This window comes from Beta vulgaris, chromosome 4, assembly GCF_026745355.1.
Source record: "Beta vulgaris subsp. vulgaris cultivar EL10 chromosome 4, EL10.2, whole genome shotgun sequence".
NCBI lineage: Eukaryota > Viridiplantae > Streptophyta > Magnoliopsida > Caryophyllales > Amaranthaceae > Beta > Beta vulgaris.
The window spans coordinates 25,433,160-25,448,651 of NC_079205.1; the positions used below are offsets into that span (position 1 = coordinate 25,433,160).

General features: G+C 39.7%; 1 non-coding gene and 1 pseudogene across 1 annotated transcript; one reads left to right on the forward strand and one right to left on the reverse strand.

The window, feature by feature from the left end:
• Nucleotides 1–7,910: 7,910 nt before the first annotated feature.
• Nucleotides 7,911–8,017, reverse strand: LOC125497267 (small nucleolar RNA R71). Its single transcript, XR_007273896.1, has one exon. It is a non-coding gene; the product is annotated as a small nucleolar RNA R71 (small nucleolar RNA).
• Nucleotides 8,018–9,144: 1,127 nt separating this feature from the next.
• On the forward strand, nucleotides 9,145–10,971 carry LOC130591093 (uncharacterized; annotated as a pseudogene).
• Nucleotides 10,972–15,492: the final 4,521 nt, after the last annotated feature.

Sequence of the window (15,492 nt, forward strand, 5' to 3'; positions counted from 1 at the left end):
TGGAGTAATGCTGGTAAAGAGGAGAATGAAAATTACCTGAATTTGCAGAAGAAATGGAAGCTTTATAAGCTTTGCTCCTCCTAAAATGGAGGCAGAGAGATGGAAAAAATGAGGGGGGAAGATAAGTGATGAGTTGGAGGGAAATTCTAAATTATAAGAAGGGGTAAGTGAGTTGTTTGGAGGGAAAAACAAGAGAAATAACTGATGTGGGTCCGACCACTAACGGAGTTTGGCAAAATCCATTAAGTGGTGGGAGTTTATAAAGGTTTTGTAAAGTTTAGGTGGAAATTTAGGGAAAAAAAACATAAAGGTGGGAGTTTCTAAATATGTGAAAACTTAAGGTGGTTTTGTGCAAATTTTCCTAAATACGGAGTAGCGTTGGGTTCCCATAATTAAAGACATGATAACACTTTATTGTAGCCTTCTTTTACCAATATGCAATCCATTTTGACCAAACTATAACATTTTCTTCCTTGCGAGGTCAATCTTACATAATGGTTGTGTTTTAAGGAAAAATGTGTCGAAAAAGGATTATATATTAACTAAAATGGATTTCAATCACAGTGTTTTCAGGTTCTCATATAGATTTAGGTTCATGTAAGAAAGATGTTTAAATAGAAGGATGAGATGGTATCTTGATGTGTCACATTTATGTGAAAGTATTGGGTCAGACCGTCTAACCCAATACTTTCCGTTGGACGGGCTTAGCCCCGCAAAATATGCGCGGGCTTTTTTTTTTAATATTTGTTTCTTTTTTTAAAAAAATATTTAACGATTATTAGGTTTTATCTTTTAATGGTTTTGAAACTGTTTTTTATGTAGTTCGTGCTTGATTCTCGCTAGTTTTAAAAATGTTTCTTCTCTCTTAATATCTCATTATTTCTAGTTTTGCTCTTAATTTTTCTGCTTCTCTGCTGTTGAAATTTACTTTGTTTTTTGGTTCGTAATTGATTATTGTTGCATCGCAAATATGGTTAAGAGGATCAGAGATGAAGTTTCTAGGTATAATTTGGTTTGATTTTTGCTCCTTTTTTTCAAATTCTTAGTGTGTTGTTGTTGTAACTGTAATGCAGCCCGAAGTCGAAGAAGGTGAAGATTGTCGCATTTTCAGGAAAACATTTGGTTGTGTCTACTGTTGGGAAGAAGAAAGATAAAGATGGTGATTATGATCCAAGGTATATTTCAAATTCTTAGTGTAATTGTTTTCAGTTGATGTTGTTTTTCTTTCACTTAGACATTTCTACCTTTCGTTTGGTGTTTTTGATTTTGTTTTTCTTTATTTTTGGACGTTTTCAGTTGATTATTGTATTTCTTTCATTTTGTTATGTTTTTTGTTTTAGTTGATGCTGTCTTTGTTTCATTTACATATTTTGTTTTTTTTTGGTGTGTTTTAATTGTTGTTTTGTATCATTCAGATATGTTTTCAGTTGATGTTGTTTTTATTTCATTTAGACATTTCTACCTTTCATTTGGTATTTTTGATTTTGTTTTTCTTTATTTTTTGACGTTTTCAGTTGATTATTGTATTTCTTTCATTTAATTACTTTTTTGTTTCAGTTGATGTTGTCTTTGTTTCAGTTACATATTTTGTTTTGTTTTTTTGGTGTGTTTTAATTGTTGTTTTGTATCATTCACATATGTTTTCAGTTGATGTTGTTTTTCTTTCATTTAGACATTTATTCCTTTCATTTGGTATTTTTGATTGTGTTATTCTTTGATTTTTTGACGTTTTCAGTTGATCTTTGTATTCTTTCAGTTGATTCTTGTAATTTTTCAGTTGATTCTTATATTCTTTCAGTTGGTTTGTAAATTTTTTCAGATTGTTATTGAATTGCTTAATTTGTTTATGTGTTTCAGTTGGTTGTTTATGTTTCAGTTGGTTGTTTATGTTTCAGTTTGTTGCTTGTTTATTTCATTTTGTTCTGTTTTCCTCTCAGTTAGTGCGTCTCTTTTCATTTGGTTATATTACTTTGTTTCAGTTAGTCTTATTATTCTTTCAGCTTTTGTTGTTTTTCGTTCATTTGGTTTTGATATTGTTTATTTGATTAAACTTTCTTTCTTTCAGCTGTGATAAATCATTGTCTAAGAAGAAAGGCAAAGCTGATCTATCACTAGTGAAGTTTACATTTGCAAGGTCTAATCCAGATAAAGAGAAAGACACTTTTGATCGATCGTATGTTTTTTCATTATTCTCCTTTTATATGAAATGATTGTTTCTGTCTTTTTTTTTAATTTATTTTTGTTCACTTTTCTTAGGAAATTGACAGAGCAAGAAATTAAGTCTATTAGTCTACATGTATTGTCAGACTATTCTTATTTACATGAAGTTGTTAGTAACCTCAGTGATTAGCAGCAAAGAGACATTAGGGAAATTGGTTTTGGCAGTCTTCTAGATATTAGGATAAAGAAGTTATATTCGAATCTCAATTTGGAGTTATTGAATTACAATACTTCCGGAATGATGTTTATGACAAAGAATGGTAAAGTAATAATTTTTAATAAGTTTACCATTAGGGATGTTTTGGGTTTACCTGTATTAGATAAAGCAGTTGAGGTTATTGATGATGATGCTTTTAGGAGGAAAGGTAGTCAGGTTGAGGCAGGAAGTGCCAGGAGGGATTGGCATAGGTTGCTTGATGTTTCTGATCCTAAGAAGCCATATATTAGTAAAAAAAATTGGGATGATTTGTTTAAGAAGCATCAAAGTGGGGATGATTTTAAGAAGTTGTTTGTTATTTTTTGCTTGTTAAAGGTCCTTTGTCCACGTGGTGATTTAGGGTCTGCCTTGAAATGTGCCAAGAGTTTGGAAGATGTAACTATGATTTCAAGCTACGATTGGTGTGGATATGTCTTACGAATTCTTTGTACTGCTGTATTGGACTGTCATCAGAATATAATGATGAGGAAGAACGTTGGGACAGAAGAAAGTGACATTTAAGTTTCGGGGGTGCATGAGTGCTCTGGCTCTTGCTGTTATTCACAACTTCAAGTGTCGTGATCTGGATTTCTCAAATGTGAGTAAGTCATTTATCACTTATTGGCAGGAAGATAAGCATTTGAGTAATGTTGTGAAGCAGTTTGAGATTAACATGGATTTTATTCTGTCAGTGAAGCGTGAAAAAGAGAAGGAGAAAGATGTCAGTAGAGTACTTAAGTTTAAAGCTCCTAACGTTAGTGCTGCTAGTGTTCTAAAGTCTGCTTCTCCTACAATAGAGGTGGTTGAGGGTCCATCACCTTCAACTAGGCAGCTTGTTATGGATCTACCTTATACTTTGATGACTGATGAGGAAATAGATGCTCTTGATGTTCCTGTGAGTTTCTTTCATCTTATGTTTTTATTATTGTTGTACTCTTAAACTCTAACTAAAGACTGTTAAACTCTAACTGAAATAATATCAATACTAGCTGAAAATTATATAAATACCAAATGAAACTATTTCTATTTGTTTTTATTTCATTCAAGTTTTCATTTAATTGCTGGATTGTTTCAGTTGGTCCAATTTTTTTGTTTCTGTTTGGCTTTCAGTTGGTTTTGTGTCATTATGATATTCATTTGTTTGTTTCTTTGTTTTGCTCTGTTAATCGAAGGAATATGTGAAGAACTGTAATCCCCCACAATTTTAAAGAAATTTTATAAATATATTTAAGTATTTATATAGTTGTATTTAAATCCAAATGAGTTTGGGAAAATGATTTGACTTTTAAAGAGGGTTGACTATTTTAAAAGTCAAATGAATTTTTTTTTCATAGCTTAATAAAATTTGAAATATTTTAATTAAGCATGTTTTAATAAAGGTTTTGAATATTAAAGTATATTGAAAAAGAAGTTTAATGGAATCGAAAACCCAAAAAGGGATAAAAAGGGAAAGAGTCATTTGATGACTAAAGTCTTAAATTGTCCATCTTATTAGTCATCAAGTTTCATTAATTATAATCTCTTTTCCTAAGCCCATAAATGGGAGCCTTTATATAAATATCCTAAAAACCCAAATTATTTCACCCTACACATTATTTTTCTCTCAATCTCACGTCATTCTCTCTCCTCACTCTTCGACTTTTTCTCTCTCTCCTTCGTGTGTCGTTCTTCGGCCTTTCTCTCTCAAAGTTCGTTTCTTCTTCTTCAAGTAACGTTTCTTATTCAACAAGAAACGTCACAAATCCTTCACAAATACCGAAAGTCGCTGCTGCTGTGTGCTGCCGCGTATGGACTGACCGGCGCTGCCTTCTTTTCTCCTTGTTGTCGGTTGTTTTCTTTCTTCCTTCCTAAGATTCCATTAAAAGATTATGTTTTTATGTTAGTTTATTATTATTTATCATGTTTATGAATTAAATTACTGTTTTATTTATGTAAATAATTTCGTCTATCATAGTTTATAATATAATAAATTTCAGATTTATTATGTTGAGTTTATTTTTAGTTTTAATCATGAAAATAAGAGTTTTTAGGGTTTTTATTTGCTAGAAACTAAAGAAATATATTATAAAGTATGAGATTTGTTTAGTACGTAATTTTAAATACGTTGTATATATTTTCAGAAGAGTTATTAAATTTTAAAAGTGTTGTAATTTCAGAAAAGTAGTATTTATGGAGTTTTTATGGATTTTTAATTGCTAGAATAGTAATACTATACTAGGAATAGAAAATAACTTAAGTTTGGAACTTAAAAACGATTTTTTAAACGTGTTTTAAGGGGTTTTGATCGTTTTAAAGCTACTGTAATTTTTGGTTCAAGTTATTAATGTTAGTTACTTTATTTTCTAGGCGGAGATTACGTTGTAGGAGACTTTTAACGATTTAAAGGTGGCCTACAGGCTAGTATATACAAGGTACGTACATTGCTACGTGCTATGTGGTTTAGAAACATGTTCTAAGGAGTATTTAAATATTAGTATCATGTATAGGAACCTATTTGTTCATATATGTGATTGCTGGAATTTATTTTACATGTTATATGCTTGTGTGCAACATGTGATCTAGAAGTGATTATGTTATCAGATTATAATGTCTGTATGGAATTATTGATGCAAGCGTATTAAGTTAGTTTATTTATTAATTCATATAAGAATTAGTCTATGTTAAGTGAATCATGTAATGCATGTATTCCCCTCAAAAAAAATGTAATGCATGTATTCATTAAGTATCATTTATTTATCTTATGAGGGTCGTGGACTTTATTTGGTAAGTTACAAGTATACCTATATAAAGGTAAAGTTTATTGTTGGCTAGGTTCAACAAGTAAGTGAGTCAAGAATAAAAAGGAAGTGAGTAGTCTTGGATTGTAAGTTGTGATCACTTGATAATCCAAAGATAAAAGAAGTTCTATTATGAATTTTTGTTTATAAATTATGTGTTACTTGTCTGTAAGTGTCAACACAAGTAATAACATGTAAATAACGTAAAGTGTAACGAGAATAAGTTATAGACTTCAGACTGGTGCACATCTAGAGTTGGACACTAAGGGTTGGAGTACATGGTGGTAGCCCATGGCTTTTCTAGGAATGGATTGATCACCATCCCTCTTTCAGTTCAAAGGTTCCTCGATATCGCAGGTCATTTCTGGAATACGTGGTAGCTCCCGTATTTCATATTATTAGTGATAAGTGGACTTTAGGTTCACTTATTTGCATTTAGTTTAGGTCATTTATATTCATTTTAGGCCATTTAGTTTCCTTTTTCTTTCCCTTTTCCATCATTTCTCATATTCTCATGTTTAGCATTTAGTTTTAGTTCATTTGCATACTATTAGGTTGCATATAGGTCATTTCATTTGCATGTGCATTCTACCCTCTCCCCCATCTAATATGTTCTTGGAGTGTTTTGAAGCAAGGATAAGCAAGGAAGAGGCTCCAAGCAGGGGAGCGGACGCTCCTGAGGAAGAGGAGCAGGCGCTCCATATTAGACAGAGGCAAATGGCAGAAACATGGAGCGGCCCAGGAGCGACGAAGGAGCTGGCGCTCCAAGGCCGGAGCGGGCTCTCCATGTTAGAAGGAGCTGGCGCTCCGTCGTCGAAGCTTTTCACTAGTGGGCAGAAGCATTGGAGCGACCCTGGAGCGAGGCTGGAGCGGGCGCTCCAACGCCCAGAAACTTCGTTCTTTTTGTTTCGTCTTTTACAACTTTGCCCTTGTTTCTACGGGGTCTAAAACCAATTTTGTAATAATTCTAAGACTAAGTTTTAATTTCCTGAAAATTAATTAGTTCTAATTAGAGAGAGAGTTTCTAGAGAGAGAAGTAGAACCTAGAGAGAGAAACTATATCTAAACTTTTGAATGTGGGTTATTGAAGCTATTTCAATGGAGATTTGCATTTGAATATCATCCATCTTTGAGTATTTCTTCTATCTTTTCTCTTATTTGCTTTTATGTTTGTTTGATCTTGCTTTGGTATTGATTAGTAGTAATTAGTTGATGATTATTATTAGATATGATTCTCACCATTATTGCTTCACCATTGTTGCTTCAAGCTTTTTATTTATCCCTTTCCATGGCTAGTGAGTAGATTAGTAGCTAGGGGAAGGGGATGACCTTGCTAACCATGAGTTGGCCTTAAAAGTCAAGCTTGGGGGTGTACTTTGGGTGAGATTGTGTTGTCTAACTAATTTGATTGCCTTGTTTATTTGATTGATCACCATTTGAACTTGTTGTGGAAATCTAAGGTGAAGGATTGAGAAATGAAATCTTAGATAGACCTTTAGCTAGATTATAGGTTGGCTTCACCATGAGAATAGGTGTTTGACTCCCTAGGACCTCGTTTGGATCACTATGAGTTGTGGAAATACTTGATTAACCGATTTTACCATAAGAATAGGTAAAATCGGTTGATTAAGTCCTCCTAATTAGCTCGAGAGAGTAATTGGGAAGCATTTGAGTGATCGAGTCCCCTAATCGACCCTATTGAATCCCCTTGGCTTGACGATTTGGTTGATAATTTGTTAGCTCGTGAATCCCCTATCCCTAGTGTCCTTTTAATATAGTTTATTCGATTATTTAATCTATTTGTTAGCTTCTTAGTTCCTAATTTCTTAGTTGTTCACTAATTTCAAAAACCCCCAAAATAGCTTAGCTCGCTAAATCACATTCAACCCTTGATTAATCTTTGCTTCCTTGTGGATTCGACCCTTTCTTACCCTATATTAGGCTAAGTTAGGTATTTAATTTGGCACGTGCAACGACCGTGTCAAATTTGGCGCCGTTGCCGGGAAGCAACGGATTACATTGCATTGAATTGTGATTTTTGAGTCTAAGTCAACTCTATTCCCCTCCCTTTTTCCATTTTTATATTTCTTTGGTTACCGTTGGTTGCTTGCTACTTGGTGGTAAACCTTTGTGTTGCTAATCTCTCCCTTTAGCTTTTGTGTTTGCATGTCAAGAAGGTTACGAAGTGATCATTTGCTTCCAATCGACCACAATCTTGAGGGCACTCTACGGAGTTGAGGAGGATTTTTCGGGAACCAAGGGTGCTAGCTACTAGTGAGGAGCAACCGGGGAGGTATTTGAGGAAGATCAATCCAGTTCTTCTACTTCTAGTATCATGGCGGAGGGTCCACCCCCTCCAAGAGCTTTAGGGACTATGGTCACCCCGAAGCATTTGAGCTCAAAAGTGGGATACGAAGGCCGGCAACTACCGCTAACTTTGAGTTCTCTCCACATTTGATTAGAATGATCAAGCAAGAGCCTTATGGAGGATTTTCTCATGAGTGTCCACTTGACCATTTGGCGAACTTTCTTGAGCTTTGTGCCACGGTCAAGCAAAATAATGTTAATCAAGAGTTCGTGGCTTAATCTTTTTCACTTCTCTCTCACAGGGAAGGCCAAGAAGTGGTTACAGTCTTTTCCTCCCGATTCCTTGACTACTTGGGCACAAGTGACGGCGGCTTTTGTTGATGAGTTTTATTCTCAAGAGAAGACTTCCGAGACTAGGAGGAAGATCTCTAATTTCATACAAGATGAGGATGAGAGTTTGAATGAGGCATGGGATAGGTTCAAAGACCTCCGAAGATCGTGTCCGCACCATGGGTATAGTCAATGGATGTTGATGCAAAGCTTCTATGATGGGTTGCTTCCTATGACTAGAGCTAGTCTTGATTCCGGAGCGGGGGGTCAACTCACCAAACTACCGGTTGATAACATTGAGCCCACCATAGAGGAGGTTGTGAGGCATTACTCTTGGGAGAACACAAGGTCTATAAGCAAGAAGGCTAGTGGCAAAGGGAAGTATGATGTAGATGCTATGGATCATATCCATGCCAAGCTAGACACTCTAGCTAAGAAACTCGAGAAGGTGAAATTGGCATCCCCAAGCCAACCACCTTCCCAAGCTTTCTCTTGTGAAATTTGTGGGGTCACGATCATGCAAGCTCTTATTGTGGAGGATCTACGGAACATGTCGCATGGGTTGGTGCAAGGCAAGAGGGGCCTTCAAACTTCAACAACCAAGGGAGGTGGAACAACCCCTCTCAAGGATCATGGAAACACCCTCCACCACAAAATCACAACAACTACACATCCAACTTCCGACCACCCGGTTTCAACCAACCACAACAAAGACCACCCTTTGAGCCTAACCAACCAAAGCCTTCATCACTTGAGTCTACACTTCAACTTTTCCTTGCCCAACAAACCAAGACCAATACCGATAATGATAAGAAATTTGGGGATATTCACTCTTCCTTACAACAAATGCAAGCTCACAACAAAATGATTGAGACCCAACTTGCTCAAATTGCCCAACAAGTAAGCAACACCACTTCCCCCTCTACTAAATTTCCAAGCCAACCCGTGATTCACGAGCATGCCAAGGCCATTACTTTGAGATCCGGAGCAAATTATGAGGGGCCTAAGATGCCTAGTGAGGTGAATGAAAGCCCGGAAGTTGAGAAAGAGGGAGTGAAGGTGAGGTTGAGAAGCTTCTTGAAGAGGTAATAGTAGAGGATGAAAGTGATGTTGTACCGAGTCAAGAGAAAGAAGTTCATGAGCAACGCAACGAGGCTAGTCAAGCGCACCCAAGGCTTATGTGCCTCCGGTTCCTTTTCTCTCAAAGGTTAGCTAAGAAACAACTCAATGACAAATTCATGAAGTTCTTGGAAGTCATGAAAGGACTTCAAGTGCATATCCCTTTCCTCCAAGCCATGTCTCAAATGCCCACTTATGCCAAGTTTCTTAAGGAGCTCCTCTCCAAATTTTGAACTCAAGCCTACAAGGAGGGTCATTCAACTCGCCGATAGATCGGTGAAGGTTCCTAGTGGAGAGTTGGAGGATGTGCCGGTCCAAGTTGGAAGGGTCTTCATCCCATGTGACTTTGTGGTTATGGAGATGGAGGAAGACTCCCAAGTCCCTCTTATACTTGGGAGGCATTTCCTTAAAACGGCTGGGGTTCTTGTTGATATGAAACGTGATGTGCTTACATTAAGGGTAGGAGATGAGAGCATGGATTTTGCTTTCAAGCAATCAATGAAGTCTCCAATCATGGAAGAAGTGAAGAGAATAGATAGTTTTGATGAGGAGGTCTTGAGTTTGAAGGGTATGAGGAATAAGAAGGACCCTTTGGAAGATGTACTTTTGGGCGAGGATTTGGAGGATAATAAGGAAGGGAAGAACTTCAAGCTTGCCATGGATACCTCTCTAACCTATTGTGCCAAGGAGAAGATCGAAGCCCTTGAGGTGCCTTCACCTAAGGAGGAGAGTTCTAAGCCTCCTCCCAAGGTAGAGTTGAAACCCCTCCCCCCTTCTTTAAAATATGCGTTTCTTGGTGAGGGTGAGACTTACCCGGTGATGGTCAATGCTATGCTTGAAGGCACTCAACTTACTCAACTTCTTGATGTCCTTCGGGAACATAGAAGTGCCATTGGGTATAGCATTGAAGATCTCAAGGGGCTAAGTCCTACCTTGTGCATGCATATAATAATTCATCTTGATGACGATCATGCTTCTTCTATTAAGCCTCAAAGAAGGTTGAATCCCAATATGAAGGAAGTGGTCAAAAAGGAGGTCTTGAAACTCCTTGAGGCGGGGATAATCTACCCTATCTCCGATAGCCGGTGGGTTAGTCCCGTCCATGTGGTCCCTAAAAAGGGAGGCATGACCGTCATCACTAATGAAAAGGGAGAGCTAATCTCTACTAGATTGGTGACCGGGTGGCGTATGTGCATTGATTACCGGAGGTTGAATAAGGCCACCCGGAAAGATCATTTCCCCATCCCTTTTATAGATCAAATGTTGGAAAGGTTGGCGGGTCATTCCCATTTTTGTTTCCTTGATGGTTATTCGGGGTTCTTTCAAATTCCCATCCACCCCGATGACCAAGAAAGGACTACATTCACTTGTCCATTTGGTACCTTTGCTTATCGAAGGATGCCATTTGGCTTGTGCAATGCCTCCTCTACATTCCAAATATGTATGGCCGCCATCTTTTCGGACATGTTGGAAGACACCATTGAGGTATTCATGGATGACTTCTCCGTGGTAGGTTCATCTTTTGACGATTGTCTCAAGAACTTGAAAAATGTGCTTCAAAGATGTCAAAAGATGAATCTAGTGCTTAATTGGGAAAATGTCACTTCATGGTTGAGGATGGCATTGTGTTGGGACACAAGATCTCCCACAAGGGAATGAGGTAGATAGGGCCAAGATTGAGGTCATAGAGAAGTTACCCCAACCTACTACGGTGAAGGGAGTGCGTTCTTTTTTGGGTCATGCCGATTTCTATCGCCGGTTCATAAAAGACTTCTCTAAGATTGCTAGGCCCCTATCTAGCCTCTTGCAAAAAGATAACGAGTTTGTTTTTGATGATGCTTGCATGAACGCTTTTGAGACTTTAAAGCATGCCCTTATTTCCGCCCCCATTGTGCAAGCTCCGGATTGGAGCTTGCCTTTTGAACTAATGTGTGATGCTAGTGATTATGCAGTGGGAGCCGTTTTAGGGCAACGAAAAGAGGGAAAGCTTCATGTGGTCCACTATGCGAGCAAGACACTTGATTCGGCTCAAAAGAACTACGCCACAACGGAGAAAGAGTTGTTAGCGGTTGTGTTTGCCTTCGATAAGTTTCGGCCTTATCTTGTGTGCTCCAAAGTGGTAGTGTACACGGACCACTCGGCAATCAAATATCTTATGTCCAAGAAAGATGCGAAGCCGCGATTGATTAGATGGATCTTGCTCCTCCAAGAATTTGATATTGAGATTAAGGACAAGAAGGGAAGGAAAACTTGGTGGCCGACCACCTTTCACGGTTACCTTTGATTGAAGACTCCCCCTCCCATGAGCTTCCCATTGATGATAGCTTAAAGGATGATCTCTTATACTCCATCAAAGCCCTTGATACTCCATCAAAGCCCTTGATACTCCATGGTTTGCCGACATGGCGAATTACTTGGCTTGTGGGACTATTCCTTTTGAGTTTACATATCAACAACGAAGGCGGTTTCTCCATGATTCTAAGTTTTATGCGTGGGAGGACCCACTTTTGTTCAAACGGGGGGAGGATGGTTTATACCGGAGATGCCTTCCCATGATGAGATAGCAAGTGTGATAGAGAAATGTCATTCATCCCCTTTTGGAGGACATATGGGCTCCGACAAGACCGTTGCCAAGATCTTATCATGTGGATTGTGGTGGCCCACAATGTTCAAGGATGTTTGGAGCTTTGTTAAGCTTGCGATCGGTGTCAAAGGGTTGGCAACATCTCAAAAAGGCATGAATTCCCCTCACTAACATTCTAGAGTTGGAGATCTTTGATGTTTGGGGGGTGGATTTCATGGGACCTTTCCCTTCTTCACTTGGTAACTCCTATATTTTAGTGGCGGTTGACTATGTCTCCAAATGGGTGGAAGCAATCGCCTCTCCACCAACGATGCTAAGGTAGTTACCAAGCTCTTCAAGTCCGTGATATTCCCGAGGTTTGGGGTTCCAAGGGCCGTGATTAGTGATAGGGGATCCCATTTCGTCAAAAAGAGTTTCCAAGCACTCCTCTCCAAATATGGGGTGCATCATAAAATGGGGCTCTCCTATCATCCACAATGTAGTGGCCAAACGGAAGTGTCAAATAGGGAGGTGAAGCTCATCTTGGAGAAAACCGTGAACCGATCTCGCAAGGATTGGTCATTAAAGCTCGATGATGCTTTATGGGCCTATAGGACAGCTTTTAAGACGCCAATTGGCACAACCCCTTACAAGCTTGTGTATGGCAAATCATGCCACTTGCCAGTTGAGTTAGAGCATAAAGCATATTGGGCCATCAAGCTTTTGAATTTTGATCTCAAGTCATCCGGGGAAAGAAGACTTTTGGATGTTCATGAGCTCGAAGAGCTTAGGCGGGATGCTTATGAAAATGCTAGAATTTACAAGGAGAGAACTAAGGCTTGGCATGATCGAAGGATAATGAAGAGAGATTCAAGGAGGAGACAAGGTCCTTCTCTTCAACTCTAGGCTAAGACTCTTTCCGGGGAAACTTAAGTCTAGGTGGAGTGGACCGTTTGAAGTAAAAACGGTGTTCCCGCATGGAGCGGTAGAAGTGTGGAGTGAAGAAAAAGGGACGTTCAAAGTAAATGGGCAAAGACTCAAGGTATACCATGATGGAACCCAAATTGAGCACATTGGTCACATTGCTTTGGATGACTACCCCCTTTCCCTATGAGAATTTTAATCATAGGGAAGTCAAGCTAATGACTTTAAAGAAGCGCTTACGGGAGGCAACCCGGGGTCTAGGCTTTGAAAAAAAATAAAAAAAAAAATAAAAAAAAAAAAAAAAGAGGAGTGAAAAATATGAAAAATTGGCTAAGTGTTGAAGAAGGGAAGGAGGAGCGAGCCAAAAGAGCCCAAAAGGCGCGCTCCACAAGAGGAGCGGGCGCTCCACATAAACAGGAGCGGGCTCTCCATCCTTCCGCAAGAATCACAAGGAAGGCAGAGAGATTGGAGCGTGGGGGGAGCGGGCGCTCCGCCCCACGAATTTTTTTTGAAAGAAAACAGAAACTTGGAGCGGTGGGGGAGCGATGAAAGAGCGGCCCGCTCCAGGCTCGGAGCGGGCGCTCCCTTTTAGCTGGAGCGGGCGCTCCATTGAGCCCGGGCGATTTTTTTTAAGCTCCCTTTTGTTTTCCATCCGGCCCTACCCCTTCCCTCTCACTCACATTCCCCTTCTCTCTCACTCACATTTCACTCAAACCCTCTTTTCTCTCTCCAACCTCCATTAAAACTCCAACTTCAAATCTCCATATCTCCTTCATCTCTCAATATTTTCACTCACGTCCTTCACAAAACCTTCATATTTTCTCCTCCTCTACACAAAAAACCCACTTTCGTCAAAAAGCCCCAAATTCGAAACTTCTTCATCACTTAAAAGTTGAAGTTTGGGGAAGAATTCTTGAAGAAAAAAAGGGTAAGGAGCACGATTTGAAGCTTGAAATCGCCTACATTGCTCGCAATTGGGAATTTCTTCACCCCTCTTAAAGAGGGAGGTAGATCTTAACCCTAACCTTCATTTTTCTTCTAGATTTGGCTAAGTACATTGAATATATGATGATTGTGGTGTTTCTTGTGGATTTAGCTGGTAGATTTAGATAGATTTTGTTTTTTATCTGATTTTTGGATTTTTTTCAAATTTTTGTGTGATTTTTTTTCGTTCTTTTTCTTTTAGTTACTTACTCCTTTCATCTTTCTAGTTCCTTTTGTTTTTATATATATATATTTTTTTTATATATATAGTCTCTTTTCAATTTTTCTTATTTTTACTTTGATTTTTCTTGTCTTCATCGGTGCCCTTATTTTTGTGTTTACTTGTTGGGTCGAGCTCGTGTCTTTTGATTTTTAAAACTATCACTTGGTTGAGCTATTCTCCTTAAAGTCCAAGTATGTTTCATTCGCGTAAAAAAAGTAAAAAAGATCATGGCTCAACCTCCCAAACGAACACCAAGGGCACCCTTCCGGCTCTTAAGTTCGTCAAACCCGAACATAAACGTTCGTATGACGAACTTAAGCACCGGAAGATCAAGGCTTCCAAGTTTTTCCATATCGACACCCTTGAAAGTCTAGGGATAAGAGTTGATGTAAGGCGTGCCTTGTTTGCTTTAGGCATGGAACGCTTTCACACTTTTAGCGCCTTGACGTATGAGCGCCTCACCTTGGAATTCTTAGCCTCTCTCGAGAGACGTGAGGTTGAGGGACATGAGGGGGAGTATGAAATCTCCTTCCAATTGTTCAAACAACCCCAATGCATCTCTTTGGCGAGGCTTAATGAAATTTTCCAATGTGATGCCTCAAACGCCATTCGCAATCCCGAGACTTGGCAATACCCCACCTTCTATCAAAGGGACGTATTTTAGCGTGACATTGCCGGATACGCCCCTTTTGATCCAAAGACGGGATATTCCTCTCATATGCATTCCCCTATTCTTAGATACATTCACCGCCTCCTTGTTACCTCCATTTACTCAAAAAAGAACCAAGTAAGGTAGCATCGGAGGAGGTGAGTGCACTCTACATTGCCTCCCATCACCCTGAAGAAAGTGGGGGCAAGCTGAATTTCGGATTTCTATTTCTCCAACGGTGTCTTGCTATACGCCGTGGGGAATTATTCAAATCCGATATTCATTGTGGGGGGATGATTACTATCATTGCCTCCGCTCTTGGGTTTGGGGAGCAACTCTCTTTGTTGACTCCAGTTGATGACAACCCCTTCCTTGATTTGCACTATATTAGAGCCGCCGGGTGGATCGACTTTACCCCCGATCCCGAGCGGTTTGTTTGGAAGGTAAGGGGTCGTCATCACTGTTACCTCCCAAACCCAGCGGTGACCACCTTTGATCGCGAGGGGGAGGATGGTGAGATTCTTCTCATCCCTTTTGAGCCCCCCGTCGCGGACGCCCAGCCCGCACGCGGCAACTTAGCTCCTCCTCCCCATCAAGAGGAGCCGAGTTCCAGCCGACGTACCTCAGTGTCATCCTGCTCTGTTGACTATGAGGGGGCCTACCACAGTCTTGCTCTCAACCAGGATCGTATGATAAATATGATCCAAGGCATGAGAGAAGACTTTAGTGGTATGATGGTACAAACTGATGCTATGTACCATCACCATGTGCAGAGTGGGAATGTTGACCCTTATGTCAACTTTCCAAATTGGCCTCCTCAACATGGGCCAATACCGGGATGGAATGAACGCCAACCCACGTACCCGTATTGGCCCCAACGCGACCCACCCTATGATTGGCGAGCACCCGGGGGTTCCAACCCCATGGGTGATCCCGCCTATCCCCACCCCTACGGCGCTTGGCCGCCGGGCTACATGGGCGGTTGGGAGCCTCATGGCCCCCCTCCGGAAGCCGGTCCATCTCACATGGACGAGGACTAGTTCCTTTTGCCCCGCTCCCCCTTTACTTCTTTTGAATGATTGCACCGAGGACGGTGCCTTGATTGTTTGGGGGGTGTTTATATTTGATTATGCTCGCGGGATGTGGCTTATTTTTAAGGGTTTGGGGTGTCTTTTTGGGTGCGCGTCTTAGAGAGGATGC